This window comes from Diospyros lotus, chromosome 12, assembly GCF_014633365.1.
Source record: "Diospyros lotus cultivar Yz01 chromosome 12, ASM1463336v1, whole genome shotgun sequence".
In the NCBI taxonomy this organism is placed as follows: domain Eukaryota; kingdom Viridiplantae; phylum Streptophyta; class Magnoliopsida; order Ericales; family Ebenaceae; genus Diospyros; species Diospyros lotus.
In genome coordinates this window covers 15,079,249-15,104,432 of record NC_068349.1, presented here as the reverse complement: position 1 = coordinate 15,104,432, position 25,184 = coordinate 15,079,249, and the positions used below count along the sequence as shown (strand labels likewise).

Here is a 25,184-nt window from a genome sequence, read left to right as displayed (position 1 = left end):
CAAGCGGTAGCGACGACGCAACCACCGTCTGCAAGTGATTTTCACGATCGAAGCCTACTGTTTGTAACAAGAAGCAAAGAGAGTTAATATATCTAAAAATGGGTTAGATCTAACAGTTGAATTTCTGTAGATTTGATTTTTATTTTTTGGCCTAAATGCCACATGTGATAAAAATATAGTAGAAATGGTAAAGGGACTAGTAGAGATATAAGGAAACTGAAATATAGTAGAAATGGAGGAAGGAAACTGAAATCTATACCATTTGATTTGGGTGTCAGGCAACAACGATAGCCTTGAGGCAACAAGAAGTTGGAGGTGGCGGCAACGTAGTGGTAGTAACAACGACGAGAAGCTAGAGGCGTCGACTACGTAGAGGCAATAGTGGCAGGGAGGTTAAGGCGGTGGAGGCGATGACAAGCAGAGAGAACTTCAGGAAGTTGAGAGAGGGAGATGAAGTCAAGTTGCTGGGGGTTTAGGGATTTAGCCAAGGGAAAAAGAGACAAGGCATCCCTCGCCTTTACAATTGGGGCTATTTTTTTATTTTTTTTAGACATTTAGTTGTTAACTAAATAATAAAATAATTTATAAAAATATTATTAATAATTATTTGATTGATAAACATAAAATGATTTAAGATTATGATAACTGATAAAAACTTTTAAATTATGATAATTTTTAAATATTTTAAATAATAATTTTTGATAATATAATCATTTATATTATTGCATCAAATTAATAGATTATGATACTTTGTACACTTAATTTAAACCTATTTGGTGAAGTTAATGCATCAATATATCATTTAGTGTGCTATATCAATATAAATATATAATATATTGATGTAAAGTGTGTTAACATTTATGTAGTCTTTTCAAACATTTGAATCATTCAATATTAAAATTACTTTATTTATAGAGTTTTATAATATACAAATGTAGTGTATGTCTTATGGAAGTAGTTTAACCCCAAAAACATAATATTAATTTGAAATAAATTAAAAGCGTGATCCTACTATTCAATAAATTAAAATTTATATCATAAATAAAAATATTTTAAAAGATGAATCATTTTTTGATAATTAATTATATTTTGTCACAATATACTTAATGAGACAAGTATGATATGATTAATATGATGACAAACCAACTTTGTCACAATAAGTATGTTGTGACAATTTTAATAGTTATTATGACAAATTAATTTATTATAAAAATGTTAAATTCTCATAATAATACTCTCACTTATAACTGTCATCACTCCTCCAAACTTTCTAGGGCAAATAAATTTGATGTTCCTACTCAATGCATAGTACCAAAAAGTGGATCATTTGATTGTGTGATATACCAAGATTTTAAAATTTGACGTGATTTTCTTGTCTCTTATCACTATAAGAATATTTATATAATTTTTTCAATTCAGCTTTAGTATACTTTTTACATTAAAAAAAATATAATTCATTCTCAAATTTTTTTAAATTACGAAAAATGCCTCTCTCTCTCTCCTCTCCCTTTTTTTCATTTTGTATACATTTAATAAATGTTACCAATAGTTAATTATTATACATTTAATATATATATTATTTTTTAAATTTTTACATATTTAGTTTACATTTATATATATAATTAATTTTATATTTTATGAACATGAAATATATTTATGTATATATTTAGACTTTAATTTAAATAAATATATTTAATTTCTATATTTATAAATAAAAAGTTTAATTTTTATAAATTAATATTTTCAATTCATCTAATGTTTGACACAGATATAAAAAACGTCTCAAATTTGAACATACATCTGCTTTCGTAGTTTTAAAACATTTTGAAAACATGTATATAACATGAATGTGTCAAATATTACAACCAGACATTTATACACACATATCTAACACCCCGTGTCAATGTCCAATGTGAATTACCAAACAACCACCAACAACGAGGCCGTTAGAACATGTTGTCTAGGCCCTATAGTGTGCAAGAGTTAACTTCTACCTGTCTGGGAGTTTACATCAGCATACTTGCATCAAAAGTCGACTCTGTGTTCTTGAGAAGTCGCATTTCCCATAGGGAAGTCAACTTTTCTGGAAACAGAATCGTAAATCCAATTTTCTACACCCTTCAAACGACAACCAATTTGTTATATTTGACACATACAATCACGTATATACATTAAATACCAAGCTGAGGCTCTGATACCACTAACAAATTACACATAATGTAGAAAAAATTAAAATTTTAATTCACATAGAGATGCAAAGCGAAATACAATAAATACACACCATACACAGTTTGGATATTTAAACAATACATATATTCATCACATGAATATAAATAAATGCGTACTTAAAGTTCAATGTCAAGTTGGGGTACAAAAACTATTTCTGTACTGAGACCAATTACAGCTCAAGTTGTGGTGGTCCTGGGTTATCCACACCTAGCTTGTTGTCTGGTACCGTTTCAGTCACCTTAATTTTCTCATGCTAAACCATAGGAATCTTGTATCGTCAGCACTTGTGCCTCAAAACCCATCTGACTATCACACACCTATAATTTTAATTCAAACAGAAGAAGAACGAAGGAAATAAAAAATTACAAAAAGCAGCTAACAGATTTTTTTCACTCTCTGTCAATTTCTCTTCACTTCTTCTTATATAACCCTCAAATTGAAGCTGAGTCACCACTCAAAACTCCCAATTTCATGCCACGTGGGTGCCCCAATTTTAAGCTTAGTGGCACTAAGAGTCGACTTTCCAGTAGCTAGAAGTCGACTCATTGGGCTACTAAGAGTCGACTTTCCAAGGAGAAGTTAACACCTTGAGCCTTTAAAAGTCAACTCTCCCAAGGAGAAGTCGACTTTCTAGCCCTACAAGCCAACATTTAACTTGTTGGTTTCTCAAGACACTTTGGGCACATGATTTTAATACCAGACGCAACACTATATGGTGTCTGACTTTTTAGGTTCACTACCCGCTAGCAATCAGATAACACCAAAATCCATTTTGGTACCAGCCAACACCTTGACCCATCACTAGAATCTCTCCATATCCTGATAACGATCTAAGAGTTCCTGAATAGTTCTTAGTAGTGATTTAAGACAATATAAGTGGCAGTGAAGTCTCACTTCAAGTGAACCTATTATAGTTAGCGATTATTGTGTTATAATCCTTCTATCACCTAACATCCCCACTGACCTAGAGTCATGGAGTGATAAACTCACAAACTTAGTAACTATGTATCTAACTTCATCAATGTGACAAGATGACACCTCAAGAAACACCTTTCCTAATAATCAATCTGCCTTGTGCAGGGACTGTCCCCTCACACTAATAGTTGATCACATAGGACGTTCACCCTATCAATAATGATAAGGCTGATGGATCCTCTCCCTGAACACCTACCTCTATGCACTAGCAATACGAAACCACATAGATGAACCTCTTCACCTCGCAATTGGATGGTTTGACGCATTAGCAAGTCCCGCACACCAATACAAAAAGCAACCATGCCAATTCAAGTCTAAGGATTAGCTACGTTATCACAACTTGATGACATGACCATTTTCCACTATGCCATATGGTCAATTTCGATGTCACATTCAATGCGTTGTTCTCCAACAACCACTTACAAGTCTACTAGCAACATCCCAATATCATATGGTGTGTGACACACCACTCTCCCTCATAGTAAATGATGTAGTAACCCTTATCCTAGTCCATACTAGACTAATCAAAGTTCCTATCTATAGAATCTAAGGACTAGGAATTGTTTAAGAAGTTATATTACAAGAGAATCCCGTCACACAGTCTCAACATCTTACGAAAAAGATTCACAAACAAAAGATCTTAGGACTCATTCATATCTTTACTAAAGAGTTTATGAATGAAGATAAACTTGTTTTACATTGATATATATAAAGATACAATAAATTTATTAATTACAAGCCCGTTAGACATCATCCAAATCTAGCATTAGGACACACAACACTAACACACCCAACATACCACCAATCACCCACCATGAGTCTCCCTTTTAAGGATTCGTGTTTTTCACTTAGGAAGTGTGGGATTCAAAAAATTAAGTGGGAGGTATCGTTTGGTTTAAGATTTAAACTAAATGGTTATGCAAGATAATATCAAAGTAACAATAGTTTATATATTTATTGTAGCATTTGCAAAATGACAAATTCTTCAAACCCAATCTCGCGTATTTTAGAAAAAAAAATGTTTTAACTAAACCGAACTCTAAGGATTGGTTTCGCAAATTAAAATTGGTTTTAAGTTTGGAGAAAATTCAAGATGATGTAAATAGACAAGTCCTTGATTCTCTTCTAGAAGGCTCCTCTAAGGCCCAGGCCCAAATCAAAGGGAAAAGGTAAGAAAGAGTTCTTGCAATTTCTTCATCTTTTAGAACTTCAAAGAGGAAGAAGAGTTCTTCCAACAAGAAGAAGTTCGAGCCTATAACGACTTGCCTCCTGGAGCCCCTGCTAGCATAGAGGATCCGTGAGAAGATCATTAGTAAGATGGTATAAAAGCAACTTAAACCACACCACCTTCACATGCCACATAACCATCATATGAAACATCATAATGAAACTGTTAACATACACATACAACCAGAACAAAAGGACACACCCTCTAAATACAATATATCAAGTCATAACCACAAAAGCATATATACACCCTTGGGCTCAAGAGTCTAGCTAACGCTAGCAGTACACCGAAAAACACCCTAAGACCTTCTTCCAGGTGAGCTCTATACACATCTACAGACATAAAGTCAGCCCTTACTAGACTTGCCCCTAGCCTGGTCCTTGCCTTTACTTGGAATAATAGAAATGAAGAGAATAAGCCACAAAGCTCAACAAGTATAACAACAAATAAAGAATGAATGATCCAAGAACAAAGAAATATAAACAACCCATCACTAGCAACCCAATCAAACAAGAATATAAGCTAAGGAATCATCCCAATGCCATGCCTACCAAACGACCCATGAGTACATAAATAACATAAAGAGTACCGTGACATCCTGTCCAACACCCACAACCATCACTGACACTTGGGGACAGAAAGCTCACTCCTAGAGCTGGGCCCTCTCGCCACACAACCCTTAAGGACATTTAGCTCCCACCCAAGATCACAATCACAACATAAGCCACAAGGTCATTAGGGCCAGAAAGCTCACTCTTAGGGTGATGCCCATGAGTACATACACCTTTAAGGACAATCCGCTCCCACCCAATGACTAGGTTCACCAGCACCACATACACAAGTCCATATATGTATAAAAAAGACATGCTCACAAATGGGTTTAATTCCATGCCAATGAATGCATAACCACCCCTCAAGAACATCTAGACCTGTATTGGGACCAAGAAGAAAATACTAAAAAATAATCCAAATGACTTGAACTCATTCCAAATCGAAGCCTATCAAGTCTAGTTTATAATGCAACAAATGGTTCTCGAATCAAATTTTTTTACTAAAAGTTATACTCAAAACAGTGGAACATGCACAGGCTACTACAAGGCAAAAATGGTCGATCGTTTCCCAGAAGCGGTCGATCGGTCGAAGCCAAGAACCCCCCCTAAACTTCCTCAAAACATACAGGTTAAGCACACACACTTCTACCAACTATATCCTAGCAAGGAACACATCATTCCCAAAGGTTTATAGGGTGATACGAACCCTATTTTAAAACTCAAAGAAGACCAATAAGAAAAACCCAACAATAAAGGAGAGTTGCAAAGGTTTCTGCATAACCTTCAACACAAGCTTCTTTGGAGAAAACATGGGAGTTTCATGCTTAGATTCCCAAACACCATAGCTAGAAGCTTAAGAGAGAGATAAAAAGGAGTAGAACTTGCCTTAAAAAACCCTTCTTGATGGTCTTTCTTGAGCTAACAAACTTCCAAGATCCCTTTACTTCACCCTTCGAACAAGAAAACTAGCAGGAAAGGAAAAAGAAGAAGATAAAGATACTTGAACTCCACAATCCTTTTGAATCATAGAGAAGAAAGAAAGAGAGAGAAGAATGAGACCCTACCTCTTGCTTCCTCTCTCCCGATGGTCTCTTATCTCTTTAGCCTTCCGCTTGCTTCTTCTTATGCAAGGGAAGCTAACATATAGATATACACACAAATGCCTTCCTATTTACTTAAATTCCCTTGACACTTGAATGAAATTCCCCCTATGTTCAAATAAATCCTTTAATTCACAAAATATATTAGGCATTAATTACACTCCACTAAATAATATTTCGGATCACATTCCTTGGTTTATGTTGAGTCCCGCTAGCACTTAAGCCAAATCTTTGACTTTTTCCACTTCCATTACACATCACCTAGAAATATCACACATAATTCACCAAATTATTATTCTAATAAAGTAACTATTGATATTTTACTCTAGTATTTGGTTTTAATGATGAAAAATAAAATCAATTTATTTCCCTAAGTCATTTGTCAAGTATATGATTTGTTGAAGATTATGATTTGTCAAGAATATGAAAATCAAAATGATCTATGATTTTCTATATTAGTGAAAAACATATTTTAAGTATTATTGTATTTTTTGTATCAAAATGAACTATGAAATATTATTTCTCTAAGTCTAGAAAATTAGCACATTATAAGAGAACATATAAGAAAATATTTTCATTTTGAAAAACTATCTTCTAGTATTTTGATAAATAGTATTCATTGTTATTGAAACGATTTTTAATGAATTTTTCAATAAATAGAAGGTATGTATTTTGAGAGTGGTAAACTTGCTAAATCCCGAGTTTATACTAAAACCAAAATTCTATTTTCTTATGGTTATGGATTTTGATTTTTTAGATATTTTTATTGAATCCAAATGGGGTGTACTTTCTTATTTACATTTATGTATTAAAGTAAATGGAAGGTAAAATATATATTAAAGAAAATAAGGACATTTACTTAAATTGAAAAAATGTAAATATGTTGTAATGTATTGGATTGAAATTTCTCTTCATCTGTTGACTAAGTACTTCATCTGTCGACTATGTGCCTAGCATCTATCGACTATCAATGTGTATTTTAAAAGCAATTTTCTTCATATTTTTTATCTTTCGACTATGGGTCCAGTTCTGTCGACTATGTCTAATTTTTGTTCATATAATTAATTGACTAACCTCTTTAGTCTATCGACAATTTGTGTCTTTGACAGTTTCCAACGGTTAGTTTCTCATTCTCCAACGGCTCAAAAATGGCTACTTTCGGACAAAGCTTTTGGGAAGCCTATAAATACAAATCAATGAGATCAAGAAGAGGCTAATGGATGGAAATGAGTTGATCTAAAGATTTCAAATCATTTTATTCGAGCTTTACAAGAGTCTGCGCTTTCATTGTTGTATTTTTCTCTCCAGGGCTTCGTTCTATCATTGTAAATTTATTATTGAGTCTTGTTTTCATTGTGAGAGAACTTGTAACTAAGAGTGTTAACTCTTAGCTTCTCCCTTTCATTTGTATCGTGCTTATTTTCCTAGCTTGTTATGCTATAGGACTTGCTCTTTGAAGCAAAGGGTTGAAATACCTAGCTAGGTGCTAGAGGGTTTTCCTGTATAAGCAAGAGGTTTGTAATTTGCTAGTCTTGGACTAGAGGGCCTACTTGGTTAAGTAAGAGGTTTAGTGGATTATTTGCAAAATCTTTAGTGAGGAGATAAGGTAGTAGATCAGGCTTGGGTTAAGCCGAACCATTATAAATCTTTATGTTCTCTTGTGCTTGTGTTCTTTGATCTTTATCTTTCCAATCATTCGTTTATTCCTCACTTGATTCACATATTTATCTTTCTTGATTTACATTTGTCATTATATATGTTTTATGTTTTAAATCACTAAAACCTCAATTTGTATCAAAACGTTTTTCAAGTTCTATTAAAATTTTAATTTACCTAATTCACCCTCCTCTTGGGTGTGTGCCATAGGATTTCAAACCTATCAACTATCCCATTCCAATATATATCATCCGGACCCACCAACGGGTCTTTATAGAGTTAAGGAGGGACATTTCCTAGCAAAAGCAGAAATAGAAGGGATCAAAGGGAAAGTGTTTCCATTGCTAAGAAGATGGGCATTGGAAGATGAACTACCCCTTGTATCTCACCAACTTGAAAGTCAAGTGCTTAGAGAACCAGGATTCAAGTATATCTTTCTTCTATGTTATTAAGATAATCAATGTTATTTGTCATTCTCCCATCTCATGGATACTTGATTCATGTGCAACTTCTCATATATGTGTTTACATGTGGGATCTAGATGAGAATAAGTCGCTTGGGAAGTGGGAAGTTATCCTTTGAGTGGGAAATGGAGCTTTCCTAGAGCCATTAGCTATAGGGACTAATATTTTACTCTTATGCTGGTTTTGATGATAAAAAAACAAATGATTTTATACCCCAAGTCAAGTTTACATTTTTGAACTCAAATCAATTTCAAATACAATCAAATCAAATGAAGTATGATTTTCTATCTATATATATTAAATGGAGATTACCAAAAACATGCGCTATGATTTAAAAGAATTTCCTAAATGATTTTCAAAAAGTAGTTTTGAACCGCTGGTTAAAATAGAACAACAACGCTCAAAATGAAGCAAATTTTTTTAGAAACAAAAGACCTTATGTCGAACGGTTCTAGGAACCTGTCAACATTTTGGCATTTTAGACCAAACTATCAACTGATATCTTACAAATTGTCGACCATTTTGGTTGATATGCTTTTGGCTATCGACCATTCGCCTTAGGGCCGTAGATTGGCAGAATGCTTATTCTTATGACAAAAAGGGGGGAGATACAACTTGAAACTGATTTTCAAATGAAAATAAGTTTTGTCATCACCAAAAATGGGAAGAATGATATTTTACTCTTGTCTTGGTTTTGATGATAAAAAATAAATTATTTTATACCCCAAGTCAGGTTTACATTTTTTAACTCAAATCAATTTCAAATACAATCAAATCAAATGAAGTATGATTTCCTATATATATATATATATATATTAAATGGAGATTCGCAAAAACATGCGCTACAATTTAAAATAATATCCTAAATGATTTTCAAATATTAGTTTTGAATCGTTGGTTAAAATAGAACAACAACTTTCAAAATGGAGCAAACTTTTACAAATGAAAAAGACCATCTGTCGACTGGTTCTAGGAACCTGTTGACCATTTTGTCATTTTAGACCAAACTGTCAATAGATATCTTATAAATTGTTGATCATTTTAGTTGATATGCTTCTGACTGTCGACTAGCAAAATGCTTGTTCTTATGGATTGGAGTTTTCCTTGCATCTATCAACTGTTATGTTATAACCTATCGATCGACAAAATGCTTACATGAGAATGCGTCAACAGTTCTTCATATATTTTCGACTGATTTTCAAATTTAAGCAAACTTGTTGATCAGTTCCTTGAATTTGTTGATCATTTCTATTGTAGAGACTTTCAACCTCTAGTTTAGTCAAGTCTTCAATTGTGGCTATCTACCACCAATGGCAATATTTTTGAAATCCCTCACCAAGCACTATAAATACATCCAAGTGATTCTATTACAAGCTTATAAGTGCCTCATATTTTTGTACTCAATTGATTTGCTTGTTTTTCTCTCAAAAAGGCTTTGATTATCATTTGTATCATTTCGCTTAAGCCTTGTGTATATCTTGAGAGATATTGTAGCTAAGAGTATATACTCTTTGATCCTCTCTTCTTGTATCATTATTAGTTTTCCTACATTGCATTGCTAGAGGGCCTATTTGATTGAGTAGGAGGTTTGTAATTTCCTAGTTTGGTGCTAGAGGGCCTACTTGGGTTCAAGTAGGAGGTTTAATGCATTGCTTCAAAATCCTTAGTGATGAGCTAAGGAAGTGAATTAGACTTGGTTTAAACCGAACCACTATAAATTGCTTGTGTATCTCTATTACTTTTATTTTTTATTTCTTTATTCCAAGCATTCTTCAAAATCATCCTAAATTGCATTAAAATCTCATTGTTCAACAAAAAAGAGTTCAAGTTCAACCAAGTTTTAAAATAACCCAATTCACCCCCCTTTTGGATTGTGGTGTCATTGCTATACAATTATATCAGGAACAACTTTTGTAACTCTTCAAACTTGGTATGTATTAACTTTAAAATACTATTTATATTGATCTAATGCTTTTTGGAATGTAATGTCCATAGACTTGTAAGGGATGGTTATGAACTATCTTTTGCTTCTAAATCATGTCAAATTCATTATGATAATGAGGTAGTTGCATGAGTATTATGGTGAATGGTCTTTACATATTGGAATTACACAAAAGTGTTAGACAGAAGGATGTAAATTTTGTAAGGATGTAAGTTTAGTTACAAAATTTGTTAGATTTTGAAGATATTTTCTATCAAATATTTAGAATTATATACTTACAAAATTATTTCTCTAACATATAAATCATAAATCATTTTTTTCGCTAGTTTAACATTATATTGGAGTTTAAAAATATTATTTATATATATATTGTTTCTTTAGTATAAATATATAATTTATATAGTATTTTTCATTTTTTATTTTTTATTTTTTATTTTTTTGTTTAGTATATTATTTATATATGAATTTGTAACGACTTGTTATTCGGTCAGATTATATTAATTTGGGGAAGGAATATTTAATTAATTGAGTAATGACTTTGGGACATTATGTGTGTTATTTTTAGATAATGTGATCAAAGTAGAGAGAATGTGGGAAAAATTCAAATGTTTGATTCTAATGGAAGTGGGACCCACGAATTTGCAAGGTATGTAAATAAGCATTTATTGAATTTGAGGTATTAGAAATATTGTAATATGGATTATGGAATCTTGTATAAATGAAAATGGTTTTTCTTGAATAATGAAGGGTTAATAATAGTATATATATATATGTGTGTATATAAGTAGGAAAAGAGGAGAAAATGAGAAAAAGAAAGGAAATGAGAGAAGAGGGGAGGTCGTTCGTGAGAGGAAGAAGGGAGAGCAACTAGGGTTTTAATTCTTCCTCTTCTTCCCCTTGATAATCAAGCTCCAAGAGGGTTTCGGTTTGGTTGGGTGTTGGATTCTCATCATCTCCATCTTCTCTTGCTTGTTTTTCCCCAATTTGAGTTGAGGAGGAGCGTGGTGGCTTTGGTGGAATTTCTACAATTGGTATCCCTAAAAGAGATGATTAAGGCAAGTTCTAGCTCTTCTCTTCTATACCTTTAGTTCTTGTTGGATTGATGATAGAGCTTGAAACTTCTATGATTTTTGGAGAAAGATTTATGTTGTTGGTTAAGTATGTAAACCCTCCCTCATCTTCCTTTATTTTTGTTTATTTCAATTGGACATTTACATAGGGTCTTTCAACCCTATATTTAGTTGGGAATGATGTATTTTTGTGATTGGGATTGAAGATTGGGAGTTTTTGTTGATTTTGAGGTGTTTTCGATCATTTCTGTGTGTTTCTGGGTTTATTAGTTGACTATTTAGTGGATTAGTTGACCTCTAGAAGATCATGTCTGGGCCCAGTCGACTAATCCTTTCAATAGTCGACTAATGCTCTCATTAGTCGACTAATCATCTCATTAGTCGACTATTCGTAAGTTGACTCTACACTGCGCACCATCTACTATTTCGGTCATAACTTTTTGTATAGATATCCGATTGACGAACCGTTTAAAGTGTTGTAAATTAGACTCAATAGGATTTGATTTGACATATTATAGGTATTATCTGAACATGATGTGAAGGGTCTCCCTGGGGTTTAAATTCATATCTATCGATATTAAGAGTCAATCCATGTTTTGTGGCATTATTTGGTTCGAGTTTTGGGGTCTCATGAATAACTATTATGAGAGATGGTTGAGACTCATATTTGGGGTGTGTTTCATGCATTATCATGTTATCGTATATATATGTGTGTGTGTGTGTGTGTTAGCCCAGGTATTGGGTGGAGTTGATTGGCCTCAAGGGTCGCGTGTGGAGGCGAGCACCGTCCTTGGAGTGGAGCTATTCGGACCCAATGACCTCCTGGCATTTGAATTTGTTGTGACCTTGGGTGGGAGCTGACTGTTGTCAAGGGTTATATGTGCTCGCGAGCACAGCCTTGGGAGTGGAGTTGTCTATCCCCAAGCATCCATTTGTAATTGTACGAACTAATGGGATTTATGTGTGCATATATTTTCTTTTGTTCGTGGGGCCGGTGTGCGTGATTTACTAGGCTTTATTCCTTTTCCCTAAGGCAAATTACTCATGTTGTAAGCTGATTTCCATTATCATTCGTTGTTATGCTTGATGGGCCTTGTGGCTCATTCTCTTGCTTCTTACATCATTCCAAGAAAAGGAAAATGTAAGGCTGAAGGCGAATCTAGCAAAGATGGATCTCTGGGGACTTAGCTGTGTACAGAGATTACTTAAATACAAGGTCATTAGCAGTCTTTGTTAGACTGGAAAGTGCTATGGCACACACCAAGAATGGGGGTGAATTGGATAATTTAAAAACTTAATTGAACTTGAAAAACTTGTTAATACAAAATAAGGTTTTAGTGATTTAAAAACGTAAAGCATATAAAATGACAAATATAAGTTTGCAAAGATAAATAAGTGAACCAAGTGAGAAATAATGAAATGCTTGGAAAGATAGATAGATCAAAGAACGTAAGCACAAAAGAACACAAGGATTTATAGTGGTTCGGCTTCACCCAAGCCTAATCCACTACCTTAGCTCCTCACTAAGGATTTTGCAAATAATCCACTAAAACCTCCTACTTAACCAAGTAGGCCCTCTAGTCCAAGACTAGAAAATTACAAACCTCTTGCTTATACAAGCAAGCCCTCTAACACCTAGCTAGGAATTTAACCCCTTGCTTCAAAGAGCAAGTCCTCTAGCACAACAAGTTAGGAAAATAAGAGTGATACAAATGAAAGAGAGAAACTAAGAGTTAACACTCTTAGTTACAAGTTCTCTCACAATGAAAACAAGGCTTAAGAATGATTTTACAATGATAGATCGAAACCTTGGAGAGAAAAATATAACAATGAAAGCACAAATTTTATAAGCTCGAGTAAAAATGATTTGAACTCTTTAGATCAACTCGTTCCCATCCATTAGCCTCTTTAAGCCGTTTGTGACCGTTGGGATTTGAAAAACTAGCCGTTTGAGGCTTTCTGCGAAAGGAGTTAGTCGACAAATAAAAATGGTTAGTCAACAGAATCAAGCAAAAATAACAAGCTTAGTCGACAGAGAAAATAGGTTGGTCGACCAAGTCATAAAGACAACAAGGCACTTAATCGACCAAGACAAAAATAGGCATGGCAGTTAGTCGACCAACTTGAAGAGTTAGTCGACCAAGTCATAACATATATACTGTTAGTCGACCGGTAACGCCCCGCTTTCTCGGGCGCATTATAAATTGGGACAATTCTGGGACAATAAAATTTTTCTTTTCAAACTTAATTCTAAATCACATCATACCTCGAATCCGTCCCAGAATTCCCAATCATTTTTCTAGAAAGAGAATCATTATATACGTCAAATGCGGAAACAAAGATCGAAATCTGATATCTTAACATTAATCATAAATAAATTCTTACATCTTCAACATTCCTCAAAACGTTCAGAACCTAAAGTGGCAGAACTTAAATACAGGGGCTACGTAACATACATTTCATTCTTCATGCACTCTGATAAGTGCCATTAATGCCTTATCTATCCTCGTATCTGCTACAATCTCCACCTGGAACGTTTGAATATTCCAGGGGCAAAGCCCAAGTTAGATGATGAATCATCTAAGTAAGGGTACATAATGCTATGTCATGTGTGTATGCAATGTCTTTCATCGTAGGTGTCAATTGCACCCCTCATGCTGCCTACCATTTTTGCGGCCCCCTCTTTTGAGACCGAGGTGTATGGGTGCACCCTTGGTAAAGTAGCGGTACCAGTTCGTACTCCCTACGGCCACAAATGCAAGTGATCGATGATATCAACGTGTATTTATACATTTCATAGTCATGTATGCAGTCTACGTGATGGATACATATCAAGGCATGTCAATATGATGAAAACATTTTCGAGAAAGTACCACTTACCTTCTCAAGCTTATCGAGCTACCTCGATATCCGCGCCTGCCTTGAAATTCGTGCATCACCTCAATTTGCGTACCAACCTCAAAATTTGCACGAGTCTCTTCAACTTTAGTCTCAAAGTATCCTAATCACCATAATTATTTAAATAAACGTTAAAACCTATTTTTTCATAATTTCTGGCATTTTCTATAATTTTCTCTCTATTTCTTCCTATTTTTCCTCAATAAATCCAGATTAAATATTTCTAAAATATTTTCTCAAATATTTCACTACGATAATTCATAAAATAATATTCTTGAATTTCTGAAATTTTCTAAGGAATTTTACTCACCTTAACTTAGCATCTCGGATTCCCTCGGTATGTGTGCCATATTCTCGAAACGCATGCTCAGGCTGTTTTTCTCACCAAAATCTCCGGTATATCACCGAAACATAATTTCCTATTTTTTCGAGATTTTCTAAGATTTTTCCCATCATTTCCCAATTTTTTTCTTCTTTTTTTTTTCTTTCTTTTCTCTTTTTCTTTTCTTCTCTTCTTCTTCTTCCTCCTCCTTCTCCCTCCTGTCTCCCCTGCTCCTGCAACTCCCTCTTTCCTCTTTCTTTCTTTCTTCTTCTTCTTTCTTCTTTTCTTCTTCTCCTTACTTCCTTCCTTTCTTCTTCTTCTTCTTCTTCTTCTTCTTCTTCTTCTTCTTCTTCTTCTTCCTCTGCAACTCCTGCCCCTGCCATGTGCGCACAGTACGCCTCCTACGCACGGCTGGCTCGCGGCCAACACCGCTTACCGGCCTCACCACCGTGCACCGCCCTCTCCACCGCGCACCCGCTGCTATCCGGCTCCACTGTGCACAGCCGCAGCCACCACGGTCGCCCCCTGCTTTGCGGCGGCTTGCTGGTGCTTCACGGCCGCGGCTGCTTGCTTGCGGCCACTTCACGAGCCTCTACCAGGCCCTTCGGTCGTTGCCGCATCATACGAACATCACCACGATAGCCTCCTTGCTTGCTGCAGTGTCCTGCCATGGCTGCGCACGAAGCTCGGGGCTATGGCCGCTTACCTCCAGCTCCCTCAGGACCCAGCTCTTTCTCTCTCTCCCCCTCTCTCTCTCTCATTTGCTTTCTATCTCTCTCGATCCCGTACTGCCTCTCCCTCGGCCACGATCACTGCCAATTTATAGGTAGTGGCTCCACATAAATATCACTGTTACAAGCTTACCCATCACACACTTAATTAGAAAATTTCCACAAATCTCGCTATTTTTTCCCTCAAATCTCGCTGCCTCTTCCTTAATTCTAGCTGCCATATCTCTCCCTAAATCCTGCTAAAATCCCTTCAGTTTTGCACAAATCTCGGCCATAAAATTCTCACAGAGCGCCCAGCTACGTACATATATATATATCAATATATATATAATGTTATATATTATACTATATTAACAACAATTTTATACATTTAAACCTCAAATTATATCATAAATTCATTAGAACAATTCTCTAATTGCAACCAGGCCCTTAAGTATCGAATTTATTTGCATTACAATACTAAAAACGCAAAATTAATAATCCAATTCTTAGTTAAAAAGGACGATTTCGCCCTAGTGTCCTTACCGGGCTGTCGTTTCACCCTAAAACCACTAAAGGGTTGCTCATTACGCAAAATCGAAGCCCCCCTAGGGTTCCGTTAATTTTTCGGGAGTCTCCTACAACGATTCGATCTTTCAGCTTAAATGGCAATTGTATTTTTAGCTGTACCGAAAACTGTCCCAGATTCAATTTCTTTTGATACCATAAATCCTATCTCGATACACTCGTCGAGACCATATAATTTTCCTTAGATAATTTCACTCCGAGGGATTCCCTGCAATTGATTCCGGTACCAAAAATTGCTATAAAATTAATTTTTCGGTATTCTAAACTCATTGAAATTACGTGGCAACTTCATACGAACATGGGGTATTACACGACCAATATTATAGCTTAGTCGATCAAGTCAGAAACAAACACACTGTTAGTCGACTGATTCTATAACTTAGTCGACCAAGACAATATGTTAGTCGACATAGTGAAAGCATGTAGTCGACAGAGTGAAGGCATGATGATACAAAACATATTTACATTTCTTTAGTTTAAGTAAATGTCCTTATTTTCCTTAATTTATATTTTACCTTCCATTTACTTTAATACATAAATGTAAATAACAAAGTACCCCATATTTGGATTCAATAAAAATATCTAAAAAATCAAAATCCATAAGAATAAGAAAGTAGAATTTGAGTTTTAGTACAAACTTATGATTTTGCGATTTTACCACCTCCAAGATATATATTTTCTATTTCTTGAAAAATTCGTTAAAAATTATTTTATCACTAATGAATGTTAGGAATTGAATTACAGGAAGTTAGTTTTCTAAACAGAAAACATTTTCGTATATGTCTCCTTATAAGGTGCTAACTTTCCAGACTTAGAAAAATATGACTTTGAAATCTCGATACTTGAAATTCATTTGGTTTTCATTCTCACAAAGTAATACTTAATATTAAAATTGATTTATGTTGAAAACCACAACCTTGACTCATGACTTAGGGATTAAACAAAATATGTTTTTCATCATCAAAACTAATATATAAAAAGTACAACAACAGTCTTTTGTTGTATTACTAAGAACTTTTCAATCTCTTATTTTTGAATTTTTTTTTAAAAAAATAGCGACAAGTAGATGTTCTTCGGTAAACAGCCATGGGCATCTTCCTACCGCTAAACCCTCCTCGTACGCCCCCTCTTTCTCGTTTAATGACGGGAAAATGCCTATCGCTAAACTCTCCCCCTGCGCGCCCTCTTCCCCCATCTTTCCTGTTTAGTGACGAGCATTTACCTGTCGCTAAACAGCGACGAAAAGATGCCCGTTGCTAAACCCCCTCCCCCCGCTACGCGTGCCCCTTTTTCTCGGTCGCCCCCCTTAAATTTCCCCCTATATAAATCCCTTCCCCTCCCCCTCCCCCTCCCCCTCCCCCTCTACACTCTCTGTCTCCCCTTCTCCTCGCCCCCTCTATACTCTCACCTCACTTTTAAAGTTTTGTTTATTTTTTTTTTTTGTTATAGAGTCTTCATTTAGAACATATGAGCATCACCAAAATTTATAAGCTATTTTCTTTTTTTTTCTTTGTGCATTATATATTTAGTATTTTGTTATTTTAACTTTTAAATGCATCTTTTAATGTTTTTTAGATGAAAAATATCCATTTTATTCATATTTATTTTACATATATATAGTTGCATATTATGTATATATTATTATGTATTATGTATATATTACTGATGATTTAAAAAGATAAAAAAAATTAGAAATAAAAAATTATTATGTCAATGTTTTTCAATAAAAAATTAATTATACATAAAAAAATAAAATAATTGTACATTTTATTTGGAAAAAAAAATTAAGTAGTTGTTGGTCCTTTAACACACACAATGGCCACTCAAGAGGGGTGTGAATTAAGTGATTAAAAACTTATTGAATTGATTCTTTCCCTTTTAAAACTCTTGAGATTTTTTTATACACAAAATACATTTGTTATAAATATATGTGTTGTTTGGAAATGATAGCAATATAAATACACAAATAACCACAATATAAACACAAGATATATAGTGGTTCGGTGTATTCAACACCTACTCCACTCTCTCAAGGTCAAACCGACACTTGAGGTTCCACTAAAACCACCACTAGGTTTCCACACAAGAACCCCTAGCAAACTTGTACACCCCGAGGTTTCCCCTTAGCTCACCACGGAAACTAATACAACACAATAATACACCTAGATTACTTGGGCTCTAGGATGTCACTCACAATCCACAATCTAATACAAATAAATCAATCCTATGTCCAACACACTTGGACTACAATGGATATCAATACAAGATCAATATACAAGGTAAAATGAAATGATACAAGTTACCAATAAGAAAAAAACTTCTTCTTTGCCTTAAGGCTCCAATGGATAGATCTTTGAAGCTCCTTGGGCCTTGGATTGTTTTGATTGAGTGCTTGAGAGCTTGGGTGTGCTTTAGGAAGATAGGAAATGGTAGAGCATTAGCCTTCTTCAGATTTCTCCTCTTGATATTTATATTGGGGCTCCCAAAACGACCTGCAACGGCTTCAAAAATCCGACCGTTGGAGTCTGGCAGTCGACTGCTCAAACTGACAGTCGACTCCGCGACACCCACAGTCGACTCTCGCTACCGACAGTTGACTCTCGCTCAACCCACAGTCAACTTTCTCACAGACAGTCGACTCTCATTGGCCTACAGTCGACTCGACAGTCGACTGGCCAAAACCCACTCTCGACTACCTCAACTTTGCATAAACAAGGCTCGGCTATATCGACTGATGCACATCCACAGTCAACTGTCATTGACTTACAGTCGACTGTCCCACACCGAGAGTCGACTCTCAGACCAGATTTCAAAAAAATAAGATTTGCTTTGATAATACAATACAAAGCATAAATTCATTACAAGATAATACAAGATATTTACATTTCAAAAAAAGTAAATGTCTACATTTTCTTTTATTTATATTTTATCTTTCATTTACTTTAATACATAAATGTAAATAACAAAGTACCCCCCATTTGGATTCAATAAAAATATCTAAAAAATCAAAATCCAAATAGATTAGAAAGTAGATTTTGGGTTTTAGAACAAATTTCGATTTTGACAAATTTAGAACTTCCAAAAACATACTTTCACATTTTCTTTTATTTATATTTTACCTTCGATTTACTTTAATACATAAATGTAAATAACAAAGTACCCCCCATTTGGATTCAATAAAAATATCTAAAAAATCAAAATCCAAATAGATTAGAAAGTAGATTTTGGGTTTTAAAACAAATTTCGATTTTGACAAATTTAGAACTTCCAAAAACATACTTTCCATTACTTGAAAAATTCACTAAAAATCATTTTCACAATAATGAATACTAGTTATGAAAATGCCGGGAGTTAGTTTTCTAAAAGGAAAATATTTTCTTATATGTTCCCTTATAGTGTGCTAATATTTTACTTAGAATCAAATAGCATTTCTTGGTTCGTTTTGATACACAAAATACTATAATACTTAACAAGTATCAAAAATCTATTAGGGGTTTTAAACATACTAAAAATAGTTTTATTAAAAATATGTTTTGTTAAACATCAAAATACACAATAGGTTAATTGGAGCAACTTGGCTCAACAGTAGTTATTTATTAAATATATTATAATAATTTTAAATAAAAAGCTTAATATTTGTATTTTAATTAGTTCACATTTGTATTTTAGAATAAGAAGTATAAATATAATGTTATAAATATTGTTGTCCAGTTAGTTATATTAATAAATATAATTTTAAAATTAGAAATACAAATATATGTTATAAATATTGTTGCTAAGTTAGTTATTTTAATTAATTAATTAATTAAAATAAATTATTAATTATTAAAAATATATTTTTATATATTTATATTAAATAAATATAAAAATTTACTTTCAAATTTTAATTTATATAATTATATTTTTATATATTTTATTATTTATTTTATTTATGTTTAAATTTTTTTTTAAACATAAATAACTCTCAAAGATCTTTTTTTCTTTTTGGAATATACAGGAGTGAAACAATCAATCTATTGACATTGGAAGACCTAAAAGAGTCTTTCTAATGTATCATTGATCGTGAAATATCGATCGCTTATTGAACCCTGTGAATTGTGTGAAAGTAGGATACTCCAAATTCGAGATTTTATTTATTATTTATATATATTATTTTATATTTATTATTGAGTATAAAATATATTTTTCTCAATATATATATATTATTTATATTTTATGATTTTTTTTAAATATTTGAAATATTTTTTTAAAATTTTTGAATTTATTTTTAAAAAAATAGCGACAAGTAGATGTTCTTCGCTAAACAGCCACAGACATATTCTCATCACTAAACCCTCATTGTGCGCCCCCCCCTTTCTCGTTTAGCGACGGGTAGATGCCGGTAGATAAACTCTCCCCCCGTGCGCCCTTTTCCCCCACTTTCCCGTTTAGTGACGAGCATTTGCCTGTCGCTAAACAACGACGGAAAGATGCCCGCTGCGCGTGCCCCCTTTTCTTGGCTGCCCCCCTTGAATTTTCCCCTATATAAATCCCTTCCTCTCCCCCCCCCCCTCTGCACTCTCTGTCTCCCCCTCTCCTCGCCCCCTCTATACTCCCACCTCACTTTTAAAGTTTTGTTTTTTTTTTTTTTTTTTGTAGAGTCTTCATTTAGAACATACAAGCATCACCAAAATTTATAAGCTATTTTCTTTTTTTTTCTTCATGCATTATATTTTTAGTATTTTGTTATTTTAATTTTTAAATGCATCTTTGAATGTTTTTTAAATGAAAAATATCCATGTTAGTTTAGATGAAAAATATTCATGTTATTCATATTTATTGCATTTATATTATTATTTATTTTACATTTTTATAGTTGCATATTATGTATATATTATTGATGATTTAAAAAGATAAAAAAAATAGAAATAAAAAAATATTATGACAATTTTTTCAATAAAATATTAATTATACATAAAAAATAAAATAAATGTTCAATTTATTTGGAAAAAAAATTTTAAGTAGTTATTTATTAAACGATAATTAGTCTTAATTAGCTAATCATCAACTGTTACGATAAGCGATAGACAAGCTAGAAGAGCTGGTACTGCCAAATTCTCGCCTTAATTTTGTGTGTATCATGATGTATGTGCTGCATGGGGATTGGGTTGCCTTTATTGGGAAGAGATGCTTTGTATGTGGAATGTGTAGGATTTCCATGACCCAGTTGGTCTAAGAACTAGCTTGGGTACCCTAGGTGAACATATGCATTTAGAGCATTTCACATCTGTGTATTCTTATATGGGCGTAGCATAGCCTGATGATTGGTTTATGGGGGCCTTGTCATCACGTTTATGCTGCAGATGCCATTGTATTTCTTATGTGTTGCATTACGTGGTGAGGATGAGTGGCTATGAGAGGTGGGTTTGGCCCATAAGGCCGTGGGGACGCCCACGACAGCAGTATGTTATGATGATGTATTATGTTATGAGGTCAAGAAAAGGCATAATGAATGATAGGAAAAGCCAATTGATGACTCGTGGGGAATGATCTTATGTATACTCCACGAGTGTTTTTTGAGAGTTTAGGGAATGATCTGGTGTATACCTCGAAGGTCTTTAGATATTGAAGTTATTTGGGCCTGGTGGGGAATGATCTGGTGTATACTCTACAGGTGCTCTTTGAGACTTTAGGGAATGAATTGGTGTATATCTCGGAAGTCTATGGTAACTTATATTGGGTTGTTACAAGTTTGTATATGGGACTTGGGTGCCAGTGTGTGTTTTATGTGGGCCCTAGGGACCTTTTACGTACAGTTTACATTATATTTATGCATTTAGATCTAAGGGACGTGTTGATTATGGTATGGTGTGTTGTTGTATTGGCATGATTTGCCTGGGATGTTGGGGAAAGTTCGATCCTTAACCTGTAGCCTTTCTTTCTTGAGCTTGCTAAGTCTTGTGACTCACCCTTACTTTCCATCATTTCAGGTAAGAGAATTTCCTGAGATATCAAGTACGTTTGATTGGGATTGGGTCTAGATCGCTAAGTCATGATAGCAGGTGCAGAGTTCTCCCGAAACTAGGTCCTGGGTATTGTTTTGGTTTTGTCAGGTTATGTAACCGAGTTATGGGACATGGTATGTACTGATATTTTACACTTGTGATCAAAATAGTTTTGATAATGATAAATAATATAATTTTCGTTAAATATGGAATTCATGTATTAAATGTTTTCTATGCATTCAAAAATCAATTTCATGAAGTATCTCAAAAAGAAATGAAGATTGGGCTATTTTAAATCCAAGGGGTTTATTTGAGTCAAAGACTCAAATTAAATTGGTTTAAGTTGTTTTTAAAATATCTCAAATTGTTTCAATCCTAAAGCAAAGCAAGTTGACAAGGTTTCAATTTTATTATGCAAGTTGGCTGACTAATAGTATGCTCATTTATCTTTTAAAGCTTGACTTGGTTGACTAAGACATAACAGTGCTTATGTGCTGACTTGGTCGACTAACTCCTTAAGTCTGTCGACATAAGTATTGCCTTGGTCGACTAAGTGCCATGCTTATTTATGTCTTGGTCAACTAAGTGTTCTATTATTTTTATGACTTGGTCGACTAACCTATTTTGTTTGTCAACCAAGTTTATTATTTTTCCTGATTCTGTCGACTAACCATTTTTATCTATCGACTAAGTTTTTTTCACAGAAATCATAACGGCTAGTTTTTGCGGCATTAAATGCTCAATCAACCACTACAAGGCTCAGATTTTTGTATTTATCTACCATCAACTATAAATAGGTGGTTGAAGGATCGTTGAAGGGTGTTGAAAGACATTTATTATCTTCAACTACCGAGCATTTAAGTTTACTTTAAGCCTTAAATCTTATTCTCTCTGTAATTATCTTTTCGAGGCTTTGTATCTATAGTGTTACATTCATTTTAAGCCTCTATTTATCTGTGGAGAGAAATTGTAACCAAGAGTTGTACTCTTAGATTCTCGTATTTATTTTTTTCTTATATTTTACCTAGCGTAAGTTAGAGGGTCCACTTAAGTGGGAGGTTTGTAACTTTCCTAATCGCGAACTAGAGGACCTACTCGGTTTGAGTAGGGGGTTGATAGTGGATTTGTTTCAAAATCCTTAGTGGGAAGCTAAGGTAGTGGACTAGGATTAAAAAGCCGAACCACTATAAATTATCATCTCTTGTGCTCGTATTCTCTGTTTATTTGTCTTTTCGAGCATTTCTATATTACTTACTTGATTTGTATATTTAACTTCTCATTGAAAAAGATTTCATATTTTTCATTCTTGTGTTCTTCATTGTCAATACGATATTATCTTTTTATGGTTGATACCTCATCGTGACATTTCAAGGTCTTAAGATTTAACGAAGCCGTGGTCTTCACATACGACATTTATGTTCTTCAAAAGAATTCTTAAGGGAAATTTTTTTTTACACCAATTCACCCCTCTCTTGGTGTGTGCCATAGCATTTCAAACCTATCATGTACGGTTATATAAGGTTGCTCATGAAATGTTATAAAAAAACTATGATTTTTATTGTGTTGAACTTGATGTGTGTTTATAGCGTGCGCAAATATTTTATATCATTCAAGTAATAACCCTCTCACGGATCATCTATGCTAGCGGGGGCTCCGGGAGGCGAGCCATTACATCATCTCCTTCTTTAGAGAGCTTTTCTTTCTCGAGACACCTCCCCGAGAAAGCTCCCCTAGAAACCATCTCCTTTCTGAGAGAGCTTCTCCTTCTTGAGATGCCTCCCTGATAAATCTCTCTTAGAGACCATTTCTTTCCCAAGAGAGCTTTTCTTCCTGAGACGTCTCCCAGAGACGTAGATCTCCTTCTTGAGATGCATCTCCTCGAGACGCCATCTTATTTTCGAACTCTCCCAAGACGTCTCCCCGAGACACCAACTTCTTTCCAGACTCTTCCATCTTCTTTTCTAACTCTCTCGAGACACCTCCCCAAGAGGCTAACTTCTTTCCAAACTCACATTCTTTCCAAAGTCATCTTCTTCCCAAGGTGCCACTTGGTTGTTCCTTCCCGATCCATTTTCTTCTTCCTGAGTCTCATTTTCCTTCCCGTCTCCTTATCAAGCACCACGTGGCCGCTTCTCCTTCTTCTTCCCAGGTACCACGTGGCCATTTCCCTTTCCCTTTCTCGAGTGCCACGTGGCGTCCCAAAAAACTATCACATGGCATCCTCACTCATATATGCGCATATATTAATCTTACACTAATCCCACTCCAAGTTTCTTGAATTACACTTGGACCCTGAAAACTCTCAATCACCTCCTCACTCGCACATTGCAACCCACATGCACACAATCTCACATAGGCCCTCTTGGCTAAGCCATGTGGCTATCCCTAGGCTCTTATCTTTTCAATTAGGCTGCATGTGGGAGCCTCACGCATTATATAATATCTTACAATCTTTAATTGGGTGCAATCCCTCTTAGAAATATTATGCAAAATTCATAATAATAAACGATACCTTGAGACATGCTCTAACCACCCAGACACGCCACCTAGAGGCCAAGAATCAGCTCCGCCAGCTCATCTTAAGGCCCACCTTCTCTTAGAGGACTCCCTAGGCCACTTAATCTTCCAAGAAGGATTCCTCTCAAGGCCATCCGAATTAAACTAAGAACCATAGTCCTCGTACTCACCGTATGCATGTTCAGCCCCAACATCTGATAAAAATACTATGAATAGCTCTTCACTCATTGAGAAAGGTACTTCTTTTATCTTAATTCATTGCACATCCGGCGAAACCTCTACGAGCTTCCACGGATAACTGTTTTTCTTCCCATACTAACTTAAGCATCGGAAGGCACACGTGGGTGAGAAATCCCCGCGTGCCTTCTAACTTGTTCTTGTGAACGCATTTATGCCCCGAACACATAGGAAGTTACTCTCAAATGGATTAATCTTCTACTGAAGATGCACCTGAGGGCTCATTCGAGACTCTTGCCAGACAATCAGAGACTAGAGTGGCTGCATATTTTCACAAGCAGACACCTGCCAATTTTTTGTCTCGCTACACCGCGGCTACAATGTTCCCGCACAACAAATCTCAATTGTTGTATTTTGGCAACAATATGAGAGGTCCCATGCAGCGCTCTAAATATAATAACTTTGACATCTGAAAATCCCTTCTAGAAGATAAACATATCTGTAAGAGATGGACATTATTTGCAAAAATCTTAATTTTAGCCTACTTAAAAGTAGTCCATATCCCTCTATAAATAAGCAGTTTTATGTCTTGAATATTAGTGTAATTATGCTCTACAATTGCCATCATCCTCAATATCTAACTTAAGTATCGGAGTATTTGTGTAAAAACCTCTCTGCACTCTCTAACTATTTTCTACCTAACAGACTCGGGTAGATAAACGATGATGTTCCCAGTCAAATAAATTTATTGTGATATTTTGACAATAAATATA

General features: G+C 34.6%; 1 long non-coding RNA gene across 1 annotated transcript in view; it reads left to right on the top strand.

The window, feature by feature from the left end:
* LOC127787233 (uncharacterized) overlaps positions 1 to 25,184 on the top strand; it is a 54,033-nt gene that overhangs the window by 5,485 nt on the left and 23,364 nt on the right. The gene's annotated exons all lie outside the window — the stretch shown is intronic.